The sequence below is a fragment of the Carica papaya genome, chromosome 6 (assembly GCF_054855325.1).
Source record: "Carica papaya isolate Zhongbai chromosome 6, ASM5485532v1, whole genome shotgun sequence".
In the NCBI taxonomy this organism is placed as follows: domain Eukaryota; kingdom Viridiplantae; phylum Streptophyta; class Magnoliopsida; order Brassicales; family Caricaceae; genus Carica; species Carica papaya.
In genome coordinates, this window is record NC_142314.1 from 21,551,453 (window position 1) to 21,565,651 (window position 14,199).

Genomic DNA, 14,199 nt, shown 5'->3' on the forward strand with positions numbered 1-14,199 from the left:
AGGCCTTCTTACCTCGATTTTTGTGTCGAGCATCTTTTACCTCTCTCTCTTTACCGGATTTCATCACTTGGCATGAATTCAATGGTTCCAAATTTCTATAAATTGGTCTTCCCTTGTCACTCTTCCCCACAATTCTATTTTTCCATTTTTCAAGACTTAAAGAAAGAGAAAGAGAAAAAGGGTGATTTATAGAGAGGAGGGAAAGAAAAGAAGAACAGTGAAGTAGGAAATATCAAGATTTTGGAAAGGAATTTAGTATTTCTTTTGAAATCTTAAGGATTATTTTTAGATAAAAAAAATTATTAAATTATGATAATTATGATAATTATGACTTTGCCTATTTTGTATGCTTGTGTATTTGTAGGTCTTATAAGCTGAATTGTTCTTGTTTTCAAACATGCTATGTGATTTATAAACACTTGATATTTTATATGTAATAAAATTAATTTGAACTCGGTATTGTTACCTAGAAAAAAAAAACAAAAAAAAATAGAAATGGAATGAAGCCTAACAAGTGTCTTGTTAGGCTTTTTATCTATGAGGGATATCTATTCCCCTAGTCCCAATCGAGGTATCTGTGTCCTACTCCCCCATTTGGTCTGGAAAAATGTAAGAGGACCACTCCCTATGGATGATAGCGTACCCTTTGATGAGAGTGGTGACACAAATATCTATTAGGGGCTATCGTTGTCTAAGTAATGTCGTGACGGTAGATATTTGATAGGACCACTATGGTGGATATGACCGTGGTCGTAGATCGTACCATAGTTTGGTCAGCCAGAATTGTTATTGAGCAAATTACCGTTATCTGTATCTGATCTGGTCATTCTATATGGGTAGTTAGAAATCTATATATGCCTTAAGAGATGGAAGTTGTAACGACTTCGTGAAGCATAACACGAAAATTTGAGTATTTCATGATTTATTTGATTTTCTCTATTATATGGTTTGATGTGTGTCTGTTTGAATTATGTTAACGTATTGTTTTCTTAATAAATAAATTATTTTCGTAATATAAGATAGATCTATGAAGTAGGCAAATGATAAGTATTTTCTGTTAAAATAATTTACCTTTGAAATGTTACGATGTTATTTAAATATTATTTTTCTTATTGAGTATATAGAACTTACTATTTCCATGCCCCCCAGATGAGGAAGAAAATGAGGAATCGCAGGCTGACATACCCCTAAAAGTTTTTGAGGATCCTGTGGATCCACAAAATTTGAGTGCATGATTGTTTTTGCACTCTAATGAGTCCAATAGCATAGTGAAAGAAGTAGCATTTTTTTGTGTTTTCATTTTTTTAATTTGTAACCATCTATGGCCTCAATTATATATATATAATTGGAACTCATATATATTTGTAAGGGATTTATATTAATTGGTTCCGTTGGATAAACTTTTATCATGCACTTATTCTTCTATTTCTTTATTTGATACCTATTTGCCTTAACTAGCACTTCGGATGTTACAGAATGTATAAAACATAGTTACAAAAACATACTAGAACAGAGTTGCAGTGCTATATTATACACTGTGCCTATTCATCATAACTATGGAGGGCACAACAGATATATCTAGCTACACCATGTCTAAGCACAAATTATCGATAAGGCTAGACTTCCAAATCTTTATGGGTACTAGACTCCTAATACACCCGACCTATAATTATAATTTCATTAATTAATATATATATTGACGCGGAAGGGTATGGGGAGGATAGAATCAACTCTTGAAACCCACTCAATATATGCAATACCGAAACAATAACCAGCTAGAATTAAACCCCTCCGTCTAATTGAATCTACAATCCTAAAGGAAAGTAAAAACAAAGATTAGGAAAATAAAACAAAGAAAGGAAAAATATCATGGATTTACCGATAAGTTAATCCCCGCTTCTTGGCTCAACCAGACTTCTGAAGACTCCCGCTTCCTGAAGAACTTGAAGAAGCTAATTTTAGCAAAAATACTAAAAGAATAAAAGCTGAAGCTCTCAAGAATTCTCTCAAATTTATTGTCAAATGTGTGTTTTACATCCTAGGAGCAAAGGTCTATTTATAGCCTTTCCCTAAAAATCTAGATGAACTCTAAAGTGCGAAATCTTGAGATAATTAATAAAATAATAACCTAGATAAAATTATATCTTAATCTATGATAATTACATAATAAAATAATTATTCTATCACAAATAAATTAATTAAATAATTCTAAGGGATAAAATTGTATTAAAATAATAATTAATTTGAATCCATATTTATCCCATATGAAATATATCTAAAGCACATGTAAAAATTAATTTTAACACATGAGTATTTTGAAAAGTGAGTCCCAAGCCTTTTTTAAAAGGTTTTAAAATAATAAAATAAAATAAATAAATAATTTAAATAATTTTAAATTGGAAAAAGAGGGGCTAGCCAGTTTGGGCTACTCGGATTGGTCGGGCCAGCTGGTCCGCGCAGATTACATGGGAGAAAGCTTGTAGGAGTTTGGGGCTGACGGGCTAGGGCAATTTTCCTGGGCTGTCCACGGGTTCGTCTGTACGAGGTGCGTGTTCAACCTCTTGGGCCTGAGCGCGCAGCTGATTTCATGTGTGGGGCCCGTGGGTCTCTTGGCCCATATAGGCAGCGCTGCTGCAAGGGATTTGATCTGCGAAATTATGCTCTGATACCATTTGTGACATCCCAAATATTAATTAAGGCAAATGGGTGTCATATACAAATATAGAATAATGAGTGCATGATAAAATTTATGTAGCGGAATAAAATTATTACAAATCCCTTATAAATACATGAGTTCCAATACATACATATATTGAGGTCAAAAGCGGCTGCAAAATACAAAACAAAATATAAGGACCCACTCCATTCAATATGCAACTGGATTCATCAAAGTGCAAAAACAGTCATGCAACCTGTGGTTCCTCACTTTCTTCCTCACCTGGGAGAAATGGCATGAAAAGCGTGAGTTTTACATGCTCAGTAAGGAAAACAATATTAAATTAATATAGTAAGGTTTTAAAAGTTAATTATTTTGACTTAAGAGCTTACCATTTAACCTCCTCGCTTACTTATCTCACATTATGAAAATCATTTATTTGTTAAGAAAATGGCACATTACTACAAACAACCAAGCATACATCATGCTAGATAATAGAGAAAATCAAATAAATCATGAAATGCTCAGATTTTGGTGTCATGCTTTGCAAAGTCCTTACAACTTCCATCTTTTAGGGTAGATATAGATTTCCAACTACCCAAGTGGAAGGATCATATCAGATACAGATATTGTAATTTGCTCAAACCCCATTTCTGGATGGCCAAACTATTGTATGAGCTACGACTACAGTGGTACTAGCCATAGTGGCCCTAACAGATATCTATAGTCACGACATTATTTAGCCATGGGTTAGATAGTAGATATCACTATCGTCATAGGGTACGCCATCATTCACTGGGAATGGTTTTCTTATGTCTTTCTAGACTAGATAGGAAAGGGAGAAACATATACTCCTCAGAGATAAAAAGCCTAACGAGACACTTGATGCAATATGCATGTCAATACAGATATATTTCGAACCATACAGGCTTCATTTCACTTTTTTTTTTCTTTTCTTTTCTTTTATACTTTTTATTTTTACTAATTATATATTATATTTATTACATACAATTCATCAAGTGTCTGCAATTCACATAACATGCTTGAAAACAAGAACAATTCGACTCATATGATCACAGAGACATACAAAATAGGAAAAATCATAATCATATTAAAATAATTAATCTAAAAATACTCCTTAAGATGTCGAAAGAAATATTAGATTCCTTATTGAAACTATGATGTTTTCTCCTTCACCATTCTCCTTTTCTTTCTCATTCTTCTCTCACTAGACTAATCTCTCTCTCTAAATCTTAAAAAAATGGAAGAATGGAAATTTGGGGAGAAATGGAAGGGGAAGAAAAATTTATAGAATTTTAGAACCGTCGGATTCGCACCAAGTGGCGGTTGTGCACCGCTGGAGGCGACGGTCACGCACTGCCTGAGGTTGCAGTGCCCAAGCCAGTGCGCTGCAAACTAGCTTGTAGGCTCACAAGCCTCCTGCCACATGCGCGCAAGCCTACTGCGCACATGCCCTAGGCGCACAGGGCCTATCTGCACAGGCCTACTACACGGACGGCATGCGCACAGTGTGCGGTGCTTGTCAGCGTGCGAGGTGATGCACAGACGACCAGCCTGCACGCGACAAGAGGAGTACAGGTCCTAACTCCGCGCCGTGCATGCAGAGGGGACGTGCGCACTGTGCGTACGTCCCGTGGCTACTGTGCGCGCATGCATGCGCGCACAATGCCCAACACTCGCGCGGACAATTTGCTTCCCCGCAGGATTTCTTCTTGTTTTGCCATTTTTTTCGATTTCTCTCAATTTTCTGTAATTAACTTGAATGAGTTAAACTCAAAATTAAATAATAAAATTTAAAATTAAATAAATTTAAATAAAAGTAAATTAAATAAAAATTAACCAGATTTATGAATCATGATAAATATTAAACAGGATAAATTAATTAAGTTTAATGTCGCCAAAGGCCCGAATAAATAGGATTTCTGAATCATTTAAGCACAGTGATGAGCGGGTTATTATAGGATCCTCATAAACTTCAATGGGTAAGTCAACTGGTGGTTCTTCATTATCTTTCTCATCTAGGGGCATAGAAAGAGTGAGTTCTATATACAAAGTAAGAAAAATAGTATTTAGATAATATTATAAGGTTTTAAAAAGTGAATTATTTTAACATAAACACTTACCATTTGGTTATGTTGTACACCTATCTTGCCTTATGAAAATAATTTATTTATTAAAGAATGAAATCACATTGTAGTCAATAATTCGAATAAAACACACAACATATTAAATAATAGAAAAAATTAAATAAATCATGAAATGATCATATTTTCGTGTCATGCTTTGCAAAGTCGTTACAACTTCTATATCTGAAGGCAGATACAGAATTCTGACTACCCATGTGGAATGATCAGATCAGATATAATAATGACAATTTGCTCAAGCATATTTTTGGCTTACCAAACCATGGCATGATCGATGACTATGGTCGTAGCAACCATAGTGGTCCTATCAGATATTCTATGGTCACGACAGTACTCAGCTAAAGGTAACCCCTAACAGATATTCATGTCACCACTCTTGTCAGAGGGTACACCATCATCTATAGGTAGCAGTTCTCTTACGTCTTTCCAGACCGGATGGGGGAGGGTGAAAATAGATACCTTGGATGGGGATAGAGGAACAGATATTCCTCAAAGATAAAAAGCCTAATACGATGCGTTAGGCATGTTAATATAGATATATACTTTGCACCATTCATGCTTTATTCCACTTTTTTTTTCTTTTTTTTTATTTTTTTATTTTCTAAATAACTTTACTTGTTTCATATTATTATAATTACATGCAAATCATTAAATATTTATCACTCACATAGCATGCTTGAAATCAAGAACAATTCAACATATTAAGCCTACAAATCACCAAGATTATCAAAGTAATTTTTTTTGTCTAAAAATACCCCTTAAGACATTTAAAAAAATACTAAATTTCTTACCGAAATCTTGATAATTTCTTCTACACTGTTCTTCTTTTCTTCCTTCCATTCTCTCTCTCTCTAACTCTTGAAAGGTGGAAGAATAGAAGTGTGGAGAAAATGGGAAGAAGGGCCCTTATTTATAGAAAATAGAAGTCGTTGGATTTGCGCCAATTAGTTTAATCCAATGAAGAGAGAGAGTAAAAAAATACTTGGCACAAAAAATAGAAGAGGAAAATTTCCTCCATCGGCAACGGCACCACTAATAGCAACACGTCGCCCGAGGTCGACGCAGCACACTACCTGAGGCAACAGTGGCCTCACCTGCCCAGCACGTGCGCTGCAGGCCTAGCCTGCAAGCACCGGGTTACCCTACCGCGCGTAGGCCCCAAGTGCGCAGGCCTCTCTGCACAGGCCTATTTTGCGGACAACACGCACACAGCGTGCGGCTCCTGCTTATCCGCGCACGGATGGGTCTTGCCTTTACGTGATAAGACGCACGCGTAGGCCTGTCCTCTGTGCCACGCATGATGGGACATGCGCACTATGCACATGTTTTGCGCCTGTCGTGCGTGCACGCACGGGTGGGCAGCCCGTTCCCACTTGATTTTTCTCACGGGATTTTTTCCCCCGAATTTTTATTTTTTCTGAAATTCGATTATTTTAAAAAGCATGACAATTAAATAATAAAATTAAATAAAATCAAAATAATAAAAATCGACATAATTTACGAATTATGATAATAAGCTGTGGAATAAAATAAATGAGTTCAGTGTGGCCTTAAGGCCTGAATAATTGGGATTTTTCAAAAGAAAATTAAGCATAGTGGTGAGTGGGGTGTTACAGCTTTCTTGGGTTGTGGTCCATCTTAAGCATAAGGCTTTTAGGCCTTCTTGAGTTGGGCTGAAAGCTTGGACTTCCTTTCAATTCTTCAAGCTCATTAACCTTACTTGGGCTTAAGTCTTCTGGCTTGAACAAACTTTGTCCATCCCTTAGAATAATCCCAATTAGGAAAGTAGTTAGGGATGAAATTACTTTCCTGTTGTGGGCATTCCCATTTAGGAAACCAGAACTTACTTTCTTATTTGAGTCGGGACGTGCTGGATTCCTCCTTGATACAGATTTGCATCCTTGACACCAAATCTAGGCTATCCAATATAATTTATGGTATATGTAATTTAAAATATTTTTCCATCATTTTCTTTTTTCACATGAAAACTAATATTCCTTAAAATTTTGGGCTTTTAGTTCTAATGATTGGTTTAGAGACATTTTAAGATTAAAACATCACTTTATCTCTCAACAAGGGGATTTAAGATTTCTCTCTAACCCTAATTTTTGTTTTCTCGATTTATTTTTATTATGATTCTTTTCTCATTCTTGTGGAATGTTTTTAAATGTTATAGGACCTTATCTAAGGTTTAGAAATCAATTTTGGAGTTTAGAACTATTTAATTTCTCTTTTAGGGGAGAGAGACTGAGAAATTTTGAGATATTACGAAAGCTATCATGAAATTTTGGGGTTTTGTAAGTTAAGCATTAATCTTATTATATATAAAAAGAAAAATAGGCGTATATTAATTCACATCATTAAGAAAGATTTCTATATGGACCAAAAATAACATTTATTTATTGATTTTTCATACATATTATATTAATTATCCTTATATGAGAATCAAAGTCTAGCTTAAACAAAGTTGTTTTATGTAACAATCATGTATCTGTGATCACTGAACTCTAAAAATTGTAACCGTTAGAACAATATTTCTTTTTAAATTCGTAGATCTGTAAAAACTAAACATTCATTCTCATACTAAATTAAAGAGAAATATAATCGGAAGCGTACCTAAATCCATCGTAGAAAATTTGTTCACGTTTGGCGGTAGGAATTTCTGAATTAATACAGTGTCTTGAAACTAGTTTTTTCTATGACGGGATTTCAGAAAAATAAAATGACAACCTAAATGAAACCATATATTCATAAACTAAACCAAAGTACATAATTTATGACATGTATTACAAAATAAATGCAACTATGGTATAAGACTCCCACTGAAACTACATATCATCAAGGGATGCAACACCCATACGAGCAATGTGCTCATGAAAGACCTTAGGTAGTAATCCCTTAGTGAGCAGATCCCCAATCATGGAGTTTATTCTAATGTGCTCTATCGATATCTATTTACTTTGAACTTTTTCTTTAACAACAAGGAACTTAATATCTATATGCTTTGACTTTGTCAAACTCCTGTTATTGTTGGAATACATAACTGCAGATTTATTATCACAAAATAACTTTAATGGTCTTTTTATGCCATCAACAATACCGCAGCCCGGTAATAAAATTTTGTGCCCATATTCCTTAATTGAATGCCCGATAAGAAGCTACAAACTCTGTTGCCATAGTAGAAGAGGTTACAAATGTTTGTTTAGCACTCTTATAGGAAATAGCTCCCCTAGCAAGAAAGTAAATATAGTATGATGTAGAATTTTTGCTATCTTGACATCTACTGAAATCAAAATCAGAATAACCAATGATCTCCAATTGATCTGACCTCCTGTATGTGAGCATATAATCCTTTATTCTCTGTAGATACTACATAACAAGTTTGGCTACTTTCCAATGATCCATACCTAGATTGCTTAAATATCTACCTAGCATCCCAACAATGTATGGAATATCTAGATGCGTACAAACCTGTGCATACATAAGACTCCCTACAGCAAAAGCATATGGAATCTTTTGCATCTTCGTAATCTATAAATAATTCTTGGGGCATTGATTTAGAGTAAACTTGTCTCCTTTAGACACAGGGGTGTCATCTGGTTTACAATCTAGCATGCCAAACCTTTTAAAAACCTTTTTTATATAGTTCTTCTGTGATAATCTAAGAATACCCCGACAGTGACTTCAGTATATTTGGATCCCTAATACAAAATAGGCATCCCCAAGATCTTTCATCTCAAATTTTATTGTCAGAAATCTCTTGATTTCGTGCAATAAACCTATATCATTGCTGGCAAGCAATATCTTATCGACATATAAAACTAAAAAAATATATTTACTCCCACTAAACTTATGGTATACACAATCTTCCACTAAATTCATCTTAAAACCAAACGAGATGACGACTTGATGAAATTTGTGATACCATTGACGGGAAGCCTGTTTAAGTCCATAAATGGATTTCTTTAGTTTGCAAACCATTTGTTGTGCATCTCCGGATACAAAGTTCTCTTGTTGCACCATATAAATCGCCTCATCAATCTCACCATTAAGAAATACTATCTTAACATCCATCTAATGTAACTCAAGATCAAAATGTGCGACTAAAGCCATTATAGTCTTAAAAGAGTCTTTCGATGAAACTGGAGAGAAAGTCTCTTTATAACCGATGCCTTCTTTTTATGTAAAACCCTTAGTGACAAGACGAGCGTTGTACCTCTCCACATTACCTTTTGAATCCCTCTTGGTCTTAAATATCCATTTGCAACTAATAGGTTTCGCATATGTAGGCAATGGGACAAGATCCCAAACTTCATTATACTTCATGGACTTTATCTCTTCATTCATGGCATTAATCCATCTGCAAGGGTTAGAACTTTCCATGGCTTGACAAAAGTTGATAGGATCATCTTCCACCGTGCCAATGTCAAACTCATGTTCTTGGAGGTATATAATATAATCATCTGGTATTGCACGTCTCCTCTCTCTTGTGCATCTTCTTAATGGCATAAGTTCTTGAGGGTATGAAGTTTGTGCTTCAGGAACAGTTTCCTAAACAGGAACGGGAGATACTATGACATTGTTAGGTATAAGAACATGATCCTGATCATTGTCAAGAGCACATAAGGAAATAGGAATATTGATCCATTCCTCTTCAAAAATAAGGTCGCGAACTCTTTCTCCCCCTGCAAACTCAACATCCTCAAAGAACTGGGCATTTTTCGTCTTAAAAATTATCTTAATAGTGGGATCATAAAATTTACAACCCCTAGATCGCTCAGAATAACCAATAAAATAATAACTAACAGTCTTGAAATCCACTTTCTTTTCCTCTGGCCTATAAGGCCTAACCTTAATTGGACATCCCCAAATGTGCAAATGTCTCAAACTAGGCTTCTTGTCCATCCAAAGCTGATAAGGGGTCTTTGTAGTTGCTTTAGTTGGAACTCTACTGAGTAAATATGTTGCAGTCTTTAATGCTTCTCCCCAGAGTGATTCAGGTAAGGTAGAATGACTAATCATACTCCTTAGTATATCCTTAAATGTTCTATTTTACCATTCAACAACACCAATCATGCTAGTAGAACCTGACATGGTGTACTGTGGGACGATACTATATTCCTCTAGGAATCGAGCAAACGACCCTGGACGCTATTCACCTGATCCGTCAAATCTACCATAGTATTCACCGCCTCAGTTAGATCTAATAGCCTTAATCCTTTTATTGAGTTGATTTTTAACTTCTACTTTAAAATTTTTGAACACTTCCAAGGACTGGGACTTTTTATTAATGAGATATAGGTAGCCATATCTTCAATAATCATCTATGAATGTTATGAAATATTGTTGACCATTCTAAGAAGCTGTAGGAATAGTCCCCAAATATCTATATGAATGAGTTCTAATACGTCCATAGCTCTGTTGGCACCTAATCTCCTAATGTTTGTCTGTTTTTCCTTGATACAATGAACACATCAATCAAAATCTAAAAAATCAAGGGGAGCTAGAATTATGTCTAACACAAGTCTCTCAATTCTCCTTTGAGAGATGTGACATAATCTCTTGTGCCATAAAGAAATAGAATCCTCCTTGGTTAATTTTTTCTTTATACCTCTTGTACCAACATGTAAGGATTCATTATAAGAAGTAATTGTATCAAGCAAATAAAGATTATCATGCACTGATAAAGAATCAGAACCAATTAAATTTGAATTAAGAAAAAGATTAAATTTTCCATTTCTAAATAAACATGACTAACCAAATTTGTCCAATATAGAAATAGAAATCACATTCGTTCTAAATGATGGTACAATAAAAGTCTCTTCTAAATCCAAATAAAATCCAGTCATTAACAACAATCTAAATTTTCTAATTACTTCCACCTCGATTGGTTTGCCATCGCCCACATAAATGAATCTGGCACCATCACTTGGCTTGTGGCAATGGAGGCAACCCTACATAGACACACTAATGTTAGTTGTGGCACCAGAATCTATCCACCAGGCGTGTATTGGTACATAAGTTAAATTAACCTCAAAACAAAAAAAAATTAAGAAGCATACCTTTCTTTATGTGTCACGCATGATAGTTAGCGCATTGCTTCTTCTGGTGTCTTGGAGCTTTACAGAAGAAACAAATATTTTTTGTCTGAGCCTTTTATTGCTTCTTCTGTTGTACTGGAATTGCAAAAGTTTGACCTGTTGGCTTTTTCTTGTTTTTTTATTCTTTGAGATCACTGCTAAATGAGCACTCTTTGGCCTCTCAGACTTGAGCCTTTCCTCATCTTAAACACAATGTGAAATGAGTTAATTTAGATTTTAGGATTCTTTCTGATAGTTGTATGTCACCTGAAAATGATTAAACTGTGGTGGAAGAGAAATCAAAATAAAATACATAAGTACTTCTTCTGAAAATTCCACTTTAAGTGCTTTGAACTTTACATGCACATGTGATATCTCCATTATGTGCTCTCTCATGTTTCTATTTCTTTTATACCTCATTGAAACAAGAGTCGACAAAAGTGTACATGCTTTGGCCTTATCACTTCTGGAAAAATGTTCTAGAGAATGAAGGAAATCTCTAACTGTTGTGATATCATCGGACATAGTGCCCGAAAAATCTCTGGAATAGTCTATTCCATAACCAACATACTCATACAGTTTGATCAATCCCATCTCTCAAACTCCTTCTTTTCCTTAGGGGTGCTGTCAAGAGTAATCGGATCGGGTTGATCAACCCGTAAAGCCCAATCTAGATCCATAACTCTAAGCACAAATCGAAAACTATTCTTCCATTGCTTGAAATTTATGCCATTCAACATTGGGATGAAATTAACATTTGCGGTGATACTTCCAGTAAAAAAGGAAGCTGAACAGAGAACATACAAAAATAAATTAATTAATACTCATATAAAACTATAAATTATAAAATTTAATAATGAATTTTAAATAAAAATATATTCCCATCTCAAGATACCGAGCACTCCATTAACACTCTATGTTTAGAAAGAATATTAACTTATAAGTGGTACCTTATAACAGTAATTAAATACAGACAGTAGAAACACATCAAAGAATAAACTTTCTTTGACCTGATTTAAAGTTCATATGTCATATTGAATAACTATCACATATTCATTACCATAAAAATAAAATACAATAATGTTAAATATTAACCTTCCTTTGGGCCGATTAACATTCACATAAATTACACTCATACAACTATTTATATTATGAAATAAATAAATTATCCATAAGAGAGGTTACTTTGGTGACATGTTGTGTAAATTAAGTTATTTCAATATGTATATGCACATACCAATATTAAAATTCAAAATTAAAACAAATTTAAACTGAATTAGGAAGAAAATTAATCATAAAATGACCAAAAACTACTATTTAATATATTTTTTTTTTTCAAAAGTTGACTATTGATCGGTCAACCATTGACAGTTGATCGTTGGGCAGTCAAATGTTGACCGTTGGGCGGTCAACCATTGACCGTTGATTGAGTTGGGTCAACACCCATCAGGTCTGAGCTGGGTTGAGTCTGGACCAGGTTGGCCCATCCCAAACGGGCTTGAGTTTTAGGCCAACCGATTGGACATTTTCTCTTCTTGTGGACCAAACCCATATAATTATAATTTTTAAAACTTAAACTTAAACATAAACAACCCATCAAACCCAAAACCCTTACCCTTTTAATTTTAAATGGAAAATTATATGGTAAATTAAATTCATGTAATCTATAACAATTGCCTTTTAAGTGTTTTTAAACTAAATTTTTATTTAGCTGTTACGGACTAAATTTGGCAGCTAAATGGTTGTAAACTGCCGGATTTTCTTCCTCATGCAATGGCGGTCGGCCGTTGCTCTATTTTTATTTATTATATATATATATATACATACATGCTTAAAATATATACATCCATATACAATACTTAATTTCTTCATATATATTTCTTAATTTTCTACAAATATATATATTTGTTGAACTAAACAAAAAATAAATCCAAACTCTAAATTTTTGAATAAAAAATATAAAGTTTTGAATCTAAAATCCAAAATTACATAAAAAAACAAAAAAACTTTCTCAAAAAATTCAATACAAGAAATGGCTCTGATACTAATTGTTAGAACAATATTTCTTTTCAAATCTATAGATCTGTAAAACTTAAACATACATCCTCATACTGAATTAAAGAGAAATAAAATTAGAAGCGTACTTGGATCAATTGCAGAATATTTGTTCACATTCGGTGGTAGGATCTTCTGAATCAATACGGCGCCCTAAAACTAGTTTTTTTCTGGTGACGAAATTTCAGATAAATAAAATGACAACTTTTTGATTTGGGGACCATAATTGCCTTTTATATCGACTAACTTTTGTAATTTTCATTTCGTCCATCATAAAATGAGAATATTATAAAAATAGTATCTGTACGTTACAAGCCCATACTTAAATTCGATGCATTAAGGCCCAATATTGTTTAACCATATTTGATCATTTTTAAATGAGCCCATTAAATTGACAGCTTGATATGCATACTAAGGTCCACATTAAGCCCATACATAAAAAAAATCCAACAGTAACTTGATTTGTATTTAATTTTTTTCAATCAATGGAAATAAAATTCTGAATTTTGTTTTTAAACTAAATGCAACAAACTTTGAAATCTCTCTGTCGCGAGATAAAAACTGTGAAACCCCGCACCTTTGTGCTTCATGTCGTATTAAGATTTTATTTGGACATTTGGTCATTAAATTTCTGTGATGTAATATTTATTTTATTTTATTTTGAATTTCTGCTGTTTTTTCTCAATTAATTAAAATTTATTTTTTTTATTATTATGTTATTTTCTTTTGTTTTATTTTGAAAATTGTAAAGAATTTCAAATTAAAAGAGAGAAGAAAAGAAAATTTGGGCCATGGGAAAAGCCTAGCCCTCGCAGGGATGCCCGCGCGATAGGCGCATGCCCCATCAGCCATGGCCCCGTGCCAGGTTGTGCGCACACCTTATCAGTTGGGCACCTGCGCTGGACCCTGTATGTGAGCAAATCCCGTGTATAGAGGTGCCCGTCAGGTGCATGCAGCTCAGCACCCACTCTACATGCCTGGATCTCGTGCGCGCTTATGCAATGCAACAAGTGCAGGACGTCAGCGCACGCACGATAGACTTGGACCGCAAGCAGTGCCTCAAGCTTCGTGCCACCACCATTGCCACCCTATCTCATCGTCACTGTTGTATTGCACCGCCTTATGCCGCCGCCCCCTAGCCTCACATTGCCGTCACTACCTCGAGCCCCGTGCTACTGTCGCCATCGCTGCTATCACTGCCGCTGCCGTCACTACCGCCTTGGGAGTTGTGCCTCCCCTTGAG

General features: G+C 34.6%; 1 long non-coding RNA gene across 1 annotated transcript; it reads right to left on the reverse strand.

The window, feature by feature from the left end:
- Positions 1-10,524: 10,524 nt before the first annotated feature.
- Positions 10,525-13,135, reverse strand: LOC148253402 (uncharacterized). Its single transcript, XR_015821790.1, has 3 exons — positions 13,046-13,135; positions 10,884-11,688; positions 10,525-10,775 (listed from the first exon to the last, which is right to left on the reverse strand). It is a non-coding gene; the product is annotated as an uncharacterized LOC148253402 (long non-coding RNA).
- Positions 13,136-14,199: the final 1,064 nt, after the last annotated feature.